The sequence below is a fragment of the Podarcis gaigeae genome (genome assembly GCF_964106915.1).
Source record: "Podarcis gaigeae genome assembly, chromosome: 5".
NCBI lineage: Eukaryota > Metazoa > Chordata > Lepidosauria > Squamata > Lacertidae > Podarcis > Podarcis gaigeae.
In genome coordinates, this window is record NC_139681.1 from 62,329,290 (window position 1) to 62,344,940 (window position 15,651).

A 15,651-nucleotide genomic window follows, 5' to 3' on the forward strand; every position below is an offset into this window, starting at 1 on the left:
CGCTTGGGGAAGAAACAAACTAGAATCTTGAGCTTGTGGTTTTTTTGCACCCTGCTTGTGGTTTTGTTTGGGGAAACAAAACTTGAACCCAGATTCACACATAGCAATAAGACATACAATGGTAGGGCAAGAGTGAAGTGTAGGCTTTTTAGCAATGTGCACAACCACACTGCTTGTAGACACTGAATCCTTGTTTGCTTTAATCATAGTTTAGTGTGATGTAGAAACCAGGCCAAAACACCATATATAGCAATTCTGTTTAAATATTCCTTATATAAGCAAGGGATGATAACTTTATTCTAGTAATAAGCAGCCTGGAAGTTTGTCGTATCTGATTCTTTGCTGATCCTGGTTGGAAGTCTAAGAAATGTCCTTTTTCTTTTTACAAAAGTTGTTTACCATTTCTTGAAATATAATTCTTCATGTACCTACTCCAACAGATGTTTGGAAGGTGGCAGTGAGAGGATGAGCCTTCTCTGTGGTGACTTCTGATTGTTGAATTCCTTCCCCAGGGAGCATTGCTTGGTGCCAAAAGAAGGATGAAGATTTATTTAATTTTATGCCCAGGCATTAGGACAGCTTTAATGGTTTGGCTTCTGGTCATTTGTTTTTGTTGTTGATCCTTAAGTGGCTGCAGTTATTACTTTATGCAGTTTGGGTGATTTTTGTGGACGAACACTTTTAGTATATAATGGTACCTTGGATTGCAACTGTTTTGGATTGCAACCATGTCAAACCTGGAAGTGTGTGTCCCTTTTTTTGGATTACAACCCCTCCCCTTTTGGGGGGGAGGCCCCATTGGCGAAACCACGCCTTGGGTTACAACCTGTTTTGGTTTACAACCAGACCTCCGGAATGGATTACGGTTGTAAACCAAGGTACCACTGTATTTCACTTCAGTGGATTTCTATTGTATATTGTATCTTTCCCCTGCAGATTGTTTTGGGATGCCTTTTGAGGGAAGTCATATATAAATTGGATCTAATCTAATCACAGGTGCTGTTGAAAGTGTCAATACGATATTAGGTGGTTTGGCCTTTGGGTAGGAAGGCACCATTTCCCTCTGCCTACAGAATACTGTTGTAACCTTTTTGTCTCAAAATTGGTAAACTTTTTACATTTTCATGGTGCTCAAAAGTTTTGACAGGCTAAGGTAGAGGTTGGTGGAAAGTATAAAATAAATATGAAAGCAAGTAATAATATAATACATTGACCACATAAGTTGCAATGTATAATTAACATTTTATTTTATTTTATCAAGAGATGAGGCAAGTTTGCCTTTTTCAGCTGTGCTATTTTTTGTAAGCATTGAGCCTCTTCCAAATAGTAAAAAGGAAGATAACCCATATAAGATTGGAAAATCTAAATTGTGCATATATGCTAATTTAAGTAATTTCAATTGACGATGGAGATGATTCTATATTAATATTATTATAGTATAACTCTGTAGTATAGTATCTGGTTGACAAATTGAAACAAAAATCAGATTAGCAGCAATCATTATTGATAGTAGAGCAGACTCTTGGATAAAAAATATGGTAGTAATCCAGTTACAAAGGAGCTAGAAATGCATCTCATATGTAAAATGGCAACTGTTCTTAAAACCTGGTGTTTGGATAGCTATGGCTGGTGATTTGGTGCATGAAACAGGATAAATTAATGCTTTACCTTCAAAAATTCCTATTTGTATTCAGTTTGATAGTCATCAGAATTCCTTTGTGGAGATGATACAGCAATGATAATGAATATTCATGCATTCATAGACCCACAGTAGAGTCCTAATATTAGATAATATTGGCAACAAAAGGTGAGTTGTTTGTTCCTAATTTAAAGATTTATTATTATGCTGCCTAGTTAGGTGGTCTTCTGATTTTTGAAAAGAAGAAATAAAACTTGTGGTTGAAGCTTGGACAGAGTACCATTCCAACTCATTGAAGTTTATTTTATAAATATTAGAGATTCGCTTAGTACAGCCAAAAATAATTGTCAAGGAATTGGGGCACTGTAAAGAATAAGACTTATAGTTTCTTCAGTGCTTCCCAACTTTGCAGAGTTTTTGACCCCCCCCCCCCGCCCCATTTACTTTACTGCTTGTCATGGATGGCTTTGTGGAAGCTAGTTTGATAATTAGAGAGGGTTCTGCAGTGCAGTACTGCCGGCTTCAGCAGTAACATATTTTCCCAGTGACTGTATGTTTGGATTATTTTAATTTGAGACACACTTGTAGTCTTTTTCGGCATTATGGAAAAATTGGAGAAGGAAGAGGATTCTTGCTCCATGTTGGGTGGGAAAAACACCCTTCCCTTTTTCTAATTTTTCTCACTTGTGTAAACAATTCAGGAAATGATTGGCCTTTCATTTCATGCTAGGCTTGCAGGAATTCTGGAATTCAACAGGAGGGGCAGGGGTGGAGTCTAACTTCCACTCTGGAACAAGCATGGAGGCATTCAGAAGAAGCAAGAAAGTTGCAAAGTGAAAGTCTTGACATTTTCATGAATCCTTTGTACATGAAAACTTGAAAGGGGTAGAATGGGATAACCTCAAATAACAGTTGGCTATTTAAGAGAACTTGAATGGAGGTTTCAAGAGTTAACTCAGTGGAAATGCACCCTGAAGCTAACTTTTTATCTACAGATGAAATTAAAATGGGCTTAGTAAAAATGGTTGTTGAAAATATTGGGCTCCAGCAGATCTGAAATGTAAGACACTGCCTACCTTGGATGAATACTTGTGAAACAGGTCTGTGTTAAGGGATTGCCCTAGTCATTTGCACTAGTCATTCATCACAGATAGATACACTTCTAATTATTATAAACATGAAATATTTACTTTACTGTAGAGGATATACTATATTTTTATACTATCTGTGTTAGATGCAGCATTTTATTATGTGGAAGCTTTAAAAATTGCACCAAAGAAGATGTAGGTGAAGATTACACCATAGCTTTCTTCAGAGCTAATCATTTTCAGTACAGTTATGTCTTCTGTGTCAGGAAAGAGACTGCCCTACTTTATCAAACAATTCCTTTCGCTATCATTTTGTATCGGAGAGTAAATGACATTGTGTGTGTGTGTATTGGGGGGTGGGGGAAAATCTTCACAAAATAAGGTGCTTTTTGTCCTAGTTACCAGCGCCTGAGAAGTGAAGCATGATTTGCATATGAGAAAACATCTGCTTGCTTTCATGATACGTTAAAGTCTTGCTTGCTTTGCACGCCTTCCAGCCCCCACACAATCATGACAGATTTTATGTAGGCAAACTGTAGACCAGAGGCTGATTTTTTTTTTTTAAGTTCTGGTGGTAATGGAAGAAGTTGACATACAGTAACAGTATCAAATGCTCAGAATCCAGCATGCAAGTAAAAGAACCAAAACAAAAAACACCAGAAAACAATGAAAGCCTTAAAAAAAAATATTGATGATCTTAAGGTATTGCATATAGTTTTAAAGCAGTGTTCTGGTTCTTTGTTAGCCCAACAGTTTATAAGGCTCTACTTGAGCTAGGAGGAAGGAGGCAGTTTTCCTGGTGATAAATCTGCTGAGTAAATATAATCTTTCTATTGAATGTGTTACCCCTGAATTACACTAAATGTTCCAGCTTATTTTACAAAAGCCAAAGGCAAGTATTAGATTTTTCCAACAACGTTTTGGTCTTGAAGCATTAAGCAAGTATAAAGAGGCAGCTTGCATTCCGAATCCAAAGAGTTTAGCAGTATTAAGTAATTGAAATTATAAACTTTTGAACAAATGTATCAAGACTTTGAAAATATTATGCCTTCCCAGAAAACCTGTGTTTCATATATACACAGTCTAAGAGTCCCATGAACTAGGATCTTTAGTAAGTGATAGTGGCATCTCTTGACAGATTTATCCAGTGACTTACTTCTACACAGATTTTTACTTGGGGACAATTCTTATTGAATCTACAATCATAATATATAGAGTTAATACTGCCCTGAGGAGTTGCTGAGCAAAATATATATGAATGTTTGAATGAATCGCAGCGATGATGGCCACATCAGATAAAAGTGAGGTTGAAGTTTAAATATTCAGCAGATGTGCATCAGCAGTTGAATACACAGGAGTCTTTGTCTAAATATGCTGTGTACCTTTGAAGCAGTGCTGTCTCCAAACTAACTGCTATCTTCATTTCAGTGTATCACAGTTAAGGAGAGGCATTAAACATTTTGGGTGAGTCTTCTGTTAACTTTAAAGACAAGTAATAAAACAGTCAGAAAAGCAACATCAGAACAATGGGAAAAACATTGCAAATTCTGCTTTAGCTATTTGAACATGCCTTCCAATAGTTATCCTAGCTTCTCCTTGTTTACTTAGAAGTTTGGTTTGGAGTGTTATGACTTGTAGAGTGTTATGACTTGGCCTATAACCTACCAGACGTGGGCCCACTATCTGTTGGGGCTTCACCACAACCAGTGTGATCAACAGAGAGTGCACAACACCAGCATGGTCTTCCAGCAGAACACCAGAGTTTTTCTACTTTTTAGTAGTCAGCCTTTTCCAGAAACCCCAGTTAAGAAAACTCCTTTCCCACTCAGTTGAGTTTAAAGTATAAAGTGTTCATTGTGTCAAGACATAGCTAAACACGATTACTACTATAATAGAGTTCTAAGAAGTAAAGAAACAAATATACAGAGAGATCCACTAGCACTTTGCCATGCTAGCTCACACTGCTATGTAAAATCCACCAAACATGGTTTCTCATAGACTCCCCCCCCCCATTGCCCCCAGACAGAGAATGCAATGCAGTCTTGGTTTTTATACCCATCTCTGCAATTACACACATTGCTGAGCTAAAGTGAGGATGGATGAGTCAGCAAGCCAGGCTTTCAGCCTTGCACTGTTGCTAGGCTACCCAGTGCACCTGGCATTCTATCTCTAAACAAGATCCAAACAAGAGGGATATGCTAGCTCAAGAGATAGACCAAGCAATTAGTGTAATTTCATTCCCTTTTCAAATTACACCAACATGGAAGAGCATTGATGGTAGCATGCATGTTTAGGTACTTACATAGTATGTAGAATTAAGGTCTATTGACCTCTGTTAATCTTCTTTCTGTGTATTGAGTTTATAATTGTGATACAGCTTTTGTAGCCCCTCTGCTCTGGCACATTTCTTTCCAGTTCAAGGAGCTAGTCCCAGTATTGAATCCATTGAGTGAAACACCTTGGTCTAAGTAAGTACATATGCTTGCACATCCTCTGCACATATAGCTCATGGAGCAGGGGGAACTGGAGCCAAATCTGTTGTCCGTACAAACCTGACACTGGACATACAGTCATACCTCGGGATAAATACGCTTCAGGTTGAGCGTTTTCGGGTTGCGCTTCGCGGCGACCCGGAAGTAACAGAACACGTTACTTCCAGGTTTCACCCCTCACGCATGTGCAGATGCTCAAAATGACATCATACGCATGCGTGGAAGCGGTGGAACGCGACGCGCAGTCGCGTGTTACATTCGCTTCAGGATGCGAACGGGGCTCTGGAATGGATCCTGTTCGCATCCAGAGGTACCACTGTATCTCTAAACATATCTGCAAATGGCTTCTCTGTGTTCAAGGAACAAACCCTTCTGGAATGTGAATGCTGGGGGGATTTAACTCAAATGTTGTGCTAGGGGAGCTACTTCCTGAAGGAACCAGTAGAAGTTGAATTTTTAATTATTATTTTTGCAGGTCCATACTTGTAGTTGCCTAAATTGCACACATGCTTGCCTTGTTTTGCCTGCTTGTAGGCTCCAACATAGTATATTGTGTTGCATAATATATCTGTCCCACATGTTAGCACTTAATAATCCTAGACTAGTATATGCACAGGAAAGAAAACTTTCTGGAGTTCTTTAGAATATATATTTACCGCAGCCCAACATGTATTACATTTTTACTCTTAACTCTGTATTTACAGAGAGTATGTAAGTGTATAGGTGAGATTAAAAGTGGAATCCAAGTTGGGCTGCAATAAATATATTCACATCTGTTCCTCATACAAACATTTGTCACTCTCGCTTTTCTTCATCTGTATGAACAATAGGGTAGTTCCATTTTTTATATATATAAATTTAACAAGATCCTATTATTGGTCTTTAAATGAATGTAAAATACATGCTAAAATGTATCTGGAGTATTGTAGATTTCAGAGAATGAATTAGATTAGAGAGCACACCATGCAAGGCTTTTTATCCCCTATTTTCTACATCTGCAGGTTTAAGCAGCTGCAGTAGATTATCAGCAGTTACGCTGAATAAAGATGATGATGATTATTATATTTGTAGGCTGCCCTTCTGACTGGGTTTCTCCAGCCGCTCTGGGTGGCTCCCCAGCAGAATAGTAAAAACACGATAAACATCAAACATTAAAAACTTACTACACTAAAGAAGTGTGGGCCAAACAAAATAGTAAAATAAAATGTGGGAGGATAGAGAAAGGTGTCTTTAGAATTTATGGCTGTTACATTACTATACTATGGAATGAAAGTAACAAACGGGCTTAAAATATTTAATGTTGAGGAGAAGGAAGTCTGTTTCTAAAAAGTTGGTGATAAATTCTACATACTCATCTACTGAAATTGAGATTAGAGGATATTGTGTTGGAAGTAATTCAGTGGCAGACTAAGAGGTAGTTGCCAAACCTTAATTTGGTTAACTTCCAAAATTTGGGCATTGCGTCAACTCAAAAGGTCATGATTTTTTGTAATTTTATTTGTTGAGACTGATGGGAGGAAATTCCAGCAAAATAGTTAGGATACTTTAGCTTTCCAAATGGTTGTGATATTTGCTTACATATGTTAATCAGTGTTAATTTGCTCTTCCATCTTAAATCAGGTGATAGAGGAGGTAGGGTAGCAGGAAAAAAATAAGCATTTTTCTGTGTGCCAGCATTAACATTTAAGGCATCTTGGGTCTTCTTGCCAGTGTGGTGTAGTAGTTAAGAGCAGTAGTTTCTTAGTAGTAGTAATTAGTAGTAGTAATCTGGGGAACCGGGTTCACGTCTCCGCTCCTCCACATGCAGCTGCTGGGTGACCTTGGGCTAGTCACACTTCTCTGAAGTCTCTCAGCCCCACTTATCTCACAGAGTGTATATGTCAGGAGAGTGTTTGGTGTGGAGAAGGAAGGGAAAGGAGAATGTTAGCTGCTTTGAGACTCCTTCGGGTAGTGATAAAGGTAAAGGTAAAGGTACCCCTGCCCGTACGGGCCAGTCTTGACAGACTCTGGGGTTGTGCGCCCATCTCACTCAAGAGGCCAGGGGCCAGCGCTGTCCGGAGACACTTCCGGGTCACGTGGCCAGCGTGACATCGCTGCTCTGGTGAGCCAGAGCCGCACACGGAAACGCCGTTTACCTTCCCGCTGGTAAGCGGTCCCTATTTATCTACTTGCACCCGGAGGTGCTTTCGAACTGCTAGGTTGGCAGGCGCTGGGACCGAGCAGCGGGAGCGCACCCCGCCGCAGGGATTCGAACCGCCGACCTTTCGATCGGCAAGTCCTAGGCGCTGAGCTTTAACCCACAGCGCCACCTGCGTCCCTGATAAAGTGGGATATCAAATCCAAACCACTTCTTCTTCTTCTTCTTCTTCTACTACTACTGCTACTACTACTACTACTACTGTAGAAGAATGCTGACACACAATTCCTGGCAAATTTTCAGTAGTTAAAAAAGTTGAATTCATTGCTTTGCCTATTTCTGGTATTGGAAGCACAAAATACAAGCATTATGTTGAGATGGCGAGAAGGCTGCATTAGGCACATTTCATGTAAAAATACAGGTTAATAACCAACACTAGTCATATGCAGAGTAGACCGTTGTAATCAATGAACCTCAGCAACTTAAGTTCACAGATTTCAATAGGTCTGAGTATGACTTGTTTGGAAAGTTTTGGTTATAGAAAAGCATGTACAGTGGTACCTTGGCTTACAGACACTTCAGGTTACAAACTCTGCTAACCCAGAAATAGTACCTCAGGTTAAGAACTTTGCTTCAGGATGAGAACCGAAATCGTGCGGTGGCGGCAGTGGGAGGCCCCATTAACCAAAGTGGTATCTCAGGTTAAGAACAGTTTCAGGTTAAGAACGGACCTCTGGAACGAATTAAGTTATTAACCTGAGGTACCACTGTACATACTCAAAACGTTCTGTCAAATAAATGACTCAGTTGTTGAAACAACAAACCATCATTTGGTGCATACTCCACGACCATTTTATATGCCACTTCAGTCAATCAATGGCAGAATATTATGGGGTTTATCTGTGTCTTGGACTGACAAGACTCCAAGAGACGCTTTCTAACTCTAGCAGGAGAGTGCACTGTGTTGATATTGGTATGTTTTTCCTATTTTAAGACTTATCTGTTTAATCTGTGTAAGTTATTCAGTTCTGAAACCATGAATATTCTCTTTTGATGAAACAAAGATATTTACTTTAAATTTTTTGGAAAAACACTCTCTTCCTTAGTGTTTGTTTACTTATAATATTTATATCAGCTACCAAGTGACATGGAGGGGATGCGGGTGGCACTGTGGGTAAAACCTCAGTGCCTAGGACTTGCCGATTGTATGGTCAGCGGTTCAAATCCCCGTGGCGGGGTGAGCTCCCGTCTTTCAGTCCCAGCTCCTGCCCACCTAGCAGTTCGAAAGCACCCCTAAGTGCAAGTAGATAAATAGCTACCGCTTTATAGCGGGAAGGTAAACGGCGTTTCCGTGTGCTGCGCTGGTGCTGGCTCGCCAGAGCAGCTTCGTCACGCTGGCCACGTGACCCGGAAGTGTCTCCAGACAGCGCTGGCCCCCCGGCCTCTTAAGTGAGATGGGCGCACAACCCTAGAGTCGGTCACGACTGGCCCGTATGGGCAGGGGTACCTTTACCTTTTACCTTTACCTTTACCCAGTAACATAGTTCTCTGGGTGGCTTACATGCCTGAAACAAAATTCAATGTTAAAATGCAAATATTACAAAGAAAATAGCAGCATACTAATTTATATTTAGAGAAAAACTTAAATATTAGTTCATGGTATAGCTGAAAATAGAAACATAGAAAGAAGGGATTAAAAGTCAATATTTTAAGAACACAGATTTTAAAGGCTTTGGAGAATGAACTCTGAAAGATGACTCTGGGAGGCCATTCCATATCTAAGGTGCCGCCACTGAGGCAGCTCTTGATTTGCTAGACATCTGTTTCATTTCACTTGGAGGCATCTCTGGTCCTCAGGATCTGAACAGCCAGGTAGGCATATGTGGGAGAGGGCATTATTTTCAGTTCATGTGAAGAAGCATCAATGAAAATGGGTTAAACCAGGGGTAGGCAACTAAGGCTCGGGGGCCAGATGCGGCCCAATCGCCTTCTCATACGGTCCGGGAATCAGCGTGTTTTTACATGAGTAGAATGTGTCCTTTTATTTAAAATGCATCTCTGTGTTATTTGTGGGGCATAGGAACTCGTTCATTTCCCCCCCCCCAAAAAAAAAAAATAGTCCGGCCCACCACATGGTCTGAGGGTTCCCAGGGCTGAAAAAGGTTGCTGACCCCTGGGTTAAACTATCAAATTGCCCAACAACATGTGAAACAGAAACTAACAATTTAACTCCTCCAGCTCTGCTAGGCATACTCCAGCTTGCTGCCTGTTTTAGCCCAAGCAAACAGCCTTTCTCCAGCCTCCCACCATGCTTAAGCCTCATTTTAAAAATCATGCTGTTCTTACGCCTCTTTACTTGCTAAGGGTTGTACGCAGTGCTACACTAGTGGGGTCCCACTGGAGCAGTGAGACAACCATTTCCTCTCCTCCCACTGCGTGCCTCCAAAATCTGCCCCAAACATCTGCAGCTGATTTTGAGAGGGGACAAAAGAGGACGAAGATGATTCTTTGTTGTGTGCACAGAAGTCCCTTGTGCCAGTGTATGTTGCATACGGCTCTACGTTTTTAGATCAGCTTCTTTCCTTATTCCTCTACTTACCTGACCCTTCTCTTCCTTCCTTGATCTTTTCTTACCTCTATGACTTATGCAGAAAAATCCCTGACTAAGACAGAAAATCAAAGAAAAAAATTTAAAGGAAAAAAAGGAGCAAACAGCTTAAGACGGATAGGTTCCAAGGCTCACAAAAGATGCTTAATATGGTTGTCTTTGATTACCAGTCCCAATAGATCCATGAAAGGGCATGCGCAAAAGAAAAGGCCTTAGTTAATCTGGAGACATACTCTAGATCAGATATGGACTTCTCACTTTTTGATGAGAGAGTCTGGAGCAGAGCTGCTATTTTAGCATGGCTTCTGTGAAATCTGGTCCTTGGGGAAGTCTCCCAAACCTTCTCTTACATATATTAAGGCTGTGTCTGTTGTTTTGTATTTTTAGTTACTGCTAGTGTGAGGGTGGTGTTTTTTAAAACTGATTTTATTGTTTTTGTTACTGCAGTTGTATAGTGCATTGAGTGTAAATTTCACAGGAAAAACAAACAGATTTTTAAAGTACAGTGGTACCTCCAGTTGCAGACGGGATCCGTTCCAGAGGTCTGTCCAGATCCTGAGGTTTGCACAACCAGAGGACCGCTTCTGTGCATGCGCGCATGGCAAAACCCGGTAAAATACTTCCAGGTTTGTCACTTTCTCATCCCAAAGTTTACGTAACCAGAGGGTTACGTAAATGGAGGTACTACTGTACATGCAGTAACTGATGATGTTACCATTGCAGGTCTTTAAAAAAAAGAAATTTGAAAATACTGCAGCACAATTCTTCCTCCATAACCAAATGGTGTATAGTCAGCTAGTCTCTTAAAAGTTGAGGTAGGCCTCCCTCCTTTTCTGACCTCCTTTTCATCCGTTGATTGTGATAGATTGCTTGATGGGCTCCCAATAGGTAATACAAAATGCAGGCCAGGAAATTGTAGTATGCTGTGCAATGTAAGTGCCAGGCAAAAACATTTCTCTTTCACCAGGCCTTTGGTTGATGAAACATTCTGTGGCTTTTTAAATGTGTTTGTGGGAGTAGGGTTATTGGTCTGTTTTTGTTTTATTATGTATTTTGTGTTTTCATGCTGTGAACTGCCCTGTGATCTTTGGATGAAGGGCAGTATACAAACTTAATAAAAAATAAATTATTATATTAACTCAAGGCCTCTGATATAAGATCAACATTCCAGCTACATTCAGGTATTAATGAATTAACTCCACCACTTGTTTCCATGTTTCATTTTTACTGGCTTGATAAGATCCTTTACTCTCAGTGTGGAAGATGGTCAGTGCCTTAGCAAGGTTGTACCTTGGAATTTAGAAGGACTATGTTCTATGATGACTTTGATCTCTAAGTGAGGAAGAGAAAACTATTAATATATGCCATGTGGATCGGGAACAGTTGCATGCATATCCTTTTCTACAAGTTTGCATTGCAGATTGTCTAATTTCATTTGGCCAAGATCATTGCAGTTCATAATTATATATTTGCATTTGCAATGTCCTCATTGCAGAATTCTTGCAGACCACATTTAAGACTTTGGTGTCAAACCATTCTTAAACTCTTAGATAAGATCTCACTACTAGAGAACCTTTTATGACTTATTGTAGATATTTTCTGTTTATATTTAACTTTAGCAAAAAGACATTCTTTTCTGTCTTAACAAATTATAATCCTAATAAGTATTGTCACAATAATAAAATAATGCATACATTCTAAATAATATTTGTGCTGCACATGACATTGCTATCATAGGAATTCAAATTTAGAAAGCCAGTAGGCTTTCTCTTTGTGTCAAGCATAGTTGCCAGGATAAGGCAATCAGTTTTTGATTCACCTAAGTTAGATTTGAAGGTAGCTGATAGATGACAAAAAGAGCACCAGCAAATATTCCCATCTTTTCCTCTGGGGAAACAGCACCATAGCCAAGACATCAAAAGGCCAGTTCTTGTCACTGATGATTATTACATAGGGAAAGAAGGGATTTGCGAAGAGAGGAATAAGGGCACAGATCTTTGTAAGTGGCCACTTGCAATAGATAGGTGTGTATGTTACATGCTTTGTGCTGTGATGCACGTGATGTTAGGATTAAAGGATTACCACAGTGATGATAACCACAACGTGTTCATTTAGCATTGTGTTCAAATGCCCCAATAGGCAGAAAATTCTGTGCTAGGTATCTTAGGGGACTGAAAGGAGGCATTTCGTTTAAGACTTGATTGCTAGCTCAAATTTTGAACAAATTAGGAAATTTACTATATTTGTTGCCTGTTTTAGACTATGTGGCAATTGATTTGAAATCTGCGATTTATCTGCGATAAATTGAGAAATACTTATTCAGGGAGGTTCCAAGAACATTCCTGTGCAGAGATAGAAAGCAACATTGCATTAGTAAAACTGCAGAAAAGTACTTATAAGATGATTTAATTGATTTTCATTATAATTTGGGTTTCTTGCCTTTTGGCTCTTAAAATATTAACTTTAATGATACAACCATTGTTCCTGCTTCCAAACAAAAAGAGGATTGAACAAATTGTGTGACTATGTTCCTTGAAGAAAAAAGGAGGATTATACTGGATGCCATTCAACTAATTTTACTCAGAGTAGAACCATTGAAATCAATGAACATAACTAAGTTAGGCCATTAATTTCAGTGCATTTCCTCTGATTAAAACTTAGTTGAATAGTACCCTATGAGACCAGGATTTAACTTGGAGTTGTCATCTTCCTCCTGTAAACTGTTGACTTTGGTTGTTGCCATTCTACTTATCAAAAAGACTGGAACTCAGTGGCATCCCCTAAACTTGGGAACACAGCAATAGGATGGCCACCTTGTACTAAATGTCCCTTTTGCTGTTCATGCTAATGTAAAAAGCGCTTCCCTTCAGAGTTGATGTACGAGGTTATAGATGCCTGTAGTCAATAGCTCTGATTGGTTTCTTTGTTTTTGGGTTGCCTCCTAGTATCATGATCCCTGTGCAACTTGGGGCCTGAGTACTTGAAGGACTTAACCTCTCCCATATATCTGCAAGGAAAGTCCTGTTGGTGGTGCTTTCAGTGGGTGAAGCCTGTGTAGCAGTGGAATGAAGCCTGTTGGTGGTGCTTTCAGTGAGTGAAGCCTGTGTAGCAGTGGCATGAAGCACAGTGGTGGCCTCTGGCTTTTGAACTTCCTCCTGATTGAGATTTGGTTACCTCTCACATTAGCAATGTTTAGGTATATTAAAAACATTTGTATTTCACTAGGCTTTTCATTGCTAGTTGCTCATTTTTAGTAGAATGCATTGGTTTTTTTAAAGATTATCATTGGTCTGTTGATGGTTTTAATTATTATTTTTAAAAAAATAATAAAAAGTTGTAAGTAATCCTGAGGCAGGAGGAAGGCTGGGTATGAGAAAACAATTTTTAAAATAAATTGTATCATTAATCTTTCAGTGCTTATATAGAATACAAACTGATTTAGGGCTGTATCAGATTTGTTCCATCTTTATCCTTAGCTTAGAACATTGCATTAGAATATATGTTGGAAATAACAAGCTTCACAAGATTTCCACATGCAAAATATACTTCCTGTTGGAGTATCTTTCATTTTGAGCTATTATGAGTTGTGCTTGCTAATGACAGGCATGTTATATCCACTCTGATGGTACTTAAAATGCATAACATGTATTGCAGAAAGCAGTGGTTGCTATAGCAACTTCCTAGTAGGTCACAGGCAATGTTGTGTATATATGATCTGGCTGTTAATGCACGTTAATATGCCTGATGGAGAGAGAGGAAATATAGAAGCCAGGAATGAGAGTGATGAAACCTCATGGAATTCACATTGGAAATTACTGTAATTTCAACAGCGATGGTAAATTGATCTATGGAATGTGGTATGTTAGTAGAATTGCTGATGCTTAAATACAGAACCAAGATTTTCTAGAGTCTTCCCTGCAAAAACAATAAATTAAAGCTATTGGAAATGAAAGGATAGTATGCATTTTATGTGTATCTGGTCATTTATTTTTTGTTTTTTTGTTCTTAGTGGTTCAATTTTCTTTTTAACTTAGTTTGCTCAGCTTGTACATTGAGTTGAAGCTATTCTTTTTGCTTGACCCCTGAAGATCAAAGTACACGGATTCAGTGCGTAAGATGCTATGATTTTGCATTTTAAAAATTGAATCTGGGCCACTGAATGCAGAAAACTGCATGATTGAGCACTTGATATATAGAGCAGTTGGTGTCCTGGAACCATGACATCTATTTGTTTCATAAGCTAGATATTAAAGCAGGGTTATAAATAAGAATGAACCTTCTAAGGCTGGCTGCAGAGAAAATGAAGCTCCTTCCTCTGTAGCCAACATAGAAATACTGGTCTGATTTGCAGAAAAGCTGTGGTTTGTTTAAACCATAGTTAAACATGAGTTCTCCAACAGATGATCAAACAAATCATAGTTCATTTCTCCAAAGTTTTGTTTTGTTTTCTAATTGCTCTTGCCTCATGCATTTGTTGGTGGTGAGCACCTGGGGTAGGACTATGGTTAGGGAAGGGTGATAGATTTATATGTAATATCAAGTCATACTTAAACCAAAGTTCATAAGTCAACAACAAAACATAACTTAAGACTGTGATTTGTTGGCAGTAAACAAAGCATAGTTAAGGTGTTGGACAAGGTTCACACATAGCACTTAACCATAAGTGTTCAATGTAAACCAGGCCATATGTCTCTTATATTTATATTTTAAATGACTTTTTACTCTACTGGTGATAGAAGAAGAATGGATCACATCCCCTCTCCTCTGCCAGTTTGCTTACCCACTGTCTTGGAATTCATACGCCCACTTGCATATGCTAGTCCCTTGTATGTAGTTGCTGGGTGAATTGCTAAATGCAAGGATTTATTTAGATATCTTTGGCATAGGCACCAAGGAAAGGGCAGCAATATTTTCTTCTGACAACTCTATTGGACTGTAGTCATCGGTATGACTTGATCTTCCATTCTAAATTTAGAGCTCTTGATTAAGGTGCATAATGCTAACTTTGTGATGAAATACTTTCCTCAAGAAAATACTTTTCTGCAGTAGTGTTACATCTGAAACCAACAAATAGTTATTATTTACTGTCCTCTGGTCGAGAGGGGTAGCTTACCATGGGGGAGCATAGCCCCGTGATATTGCCATTATTTTCAAAAGCTGGACGTGTTGCAAATTTAAAGTTTTAGCTTTCTGGATGTGGCCTTTACTTTTTTTTCCATTTGGGCATGTTTGAATGGTTAGATATATTGTTACATTAATTTTAATGAATAAATACTATCTGTAGTTTAGGAGGAAACAAAAATACAGCAACATTCAACAAACTTTCCTAAGATGAAAACAACACACAATTGTAAATCAAAAACAAAGTTGAGCAGTTTCCAAAACAAAGAATTAAAAATTAAGAGAGTCCTGAAAAACTTGGGTATACCTAGGTTTTTTACTGGTGTTTAAAAATCATCACCAACTCCCCCACAGAACTGAGGGAGGGTGTTACCACTGAAAAGGTCTCCTTCATGGTTTCTCCAGGTGTCAATCCATTAGTTTTGAAACAAACAATGTGTCTCATCAGAAGTTCTTAAATGATCAGCTTCTACTGTATCAGGGGAGGGCTCTGCATAGGTATCCTGGTGCCAAGTTATTTAGGCCTTTAGACGTCAACAAAAAAACTTTAAACTTGGCTTGACATT

At 39.0% G+C, this 15,651-nt stretch overlaps 1 protein-coding gene across 6 annotated transcripts in view; it reads left to right on the forward strand.

The window, feature by feature from the left end:
- Window positions 1-15,651, forward strand: part of STAG1 (STAG1 cohesin complex component) — a 103,819-nt gene that overhangs the window by 19,428 nt on the left and 68,740 nt on the right. Inside the window, exon 1 of one of the 6 annotated variants that reach the window (XM_083741787.1) lies at window positions 13,036-13,160. The exons of the other annotated variants lie outside the window; for them this stretch is intronic. The gene's annotated coding sequence lies outside the window, so the exon portion shown is untranslated. Of the gene's footprint in view, window positions 1-13,035; window positions 13,161-15,651 lie in introns of those variants that run through there. 6 annotated transcript variants of the gene reach the window in all.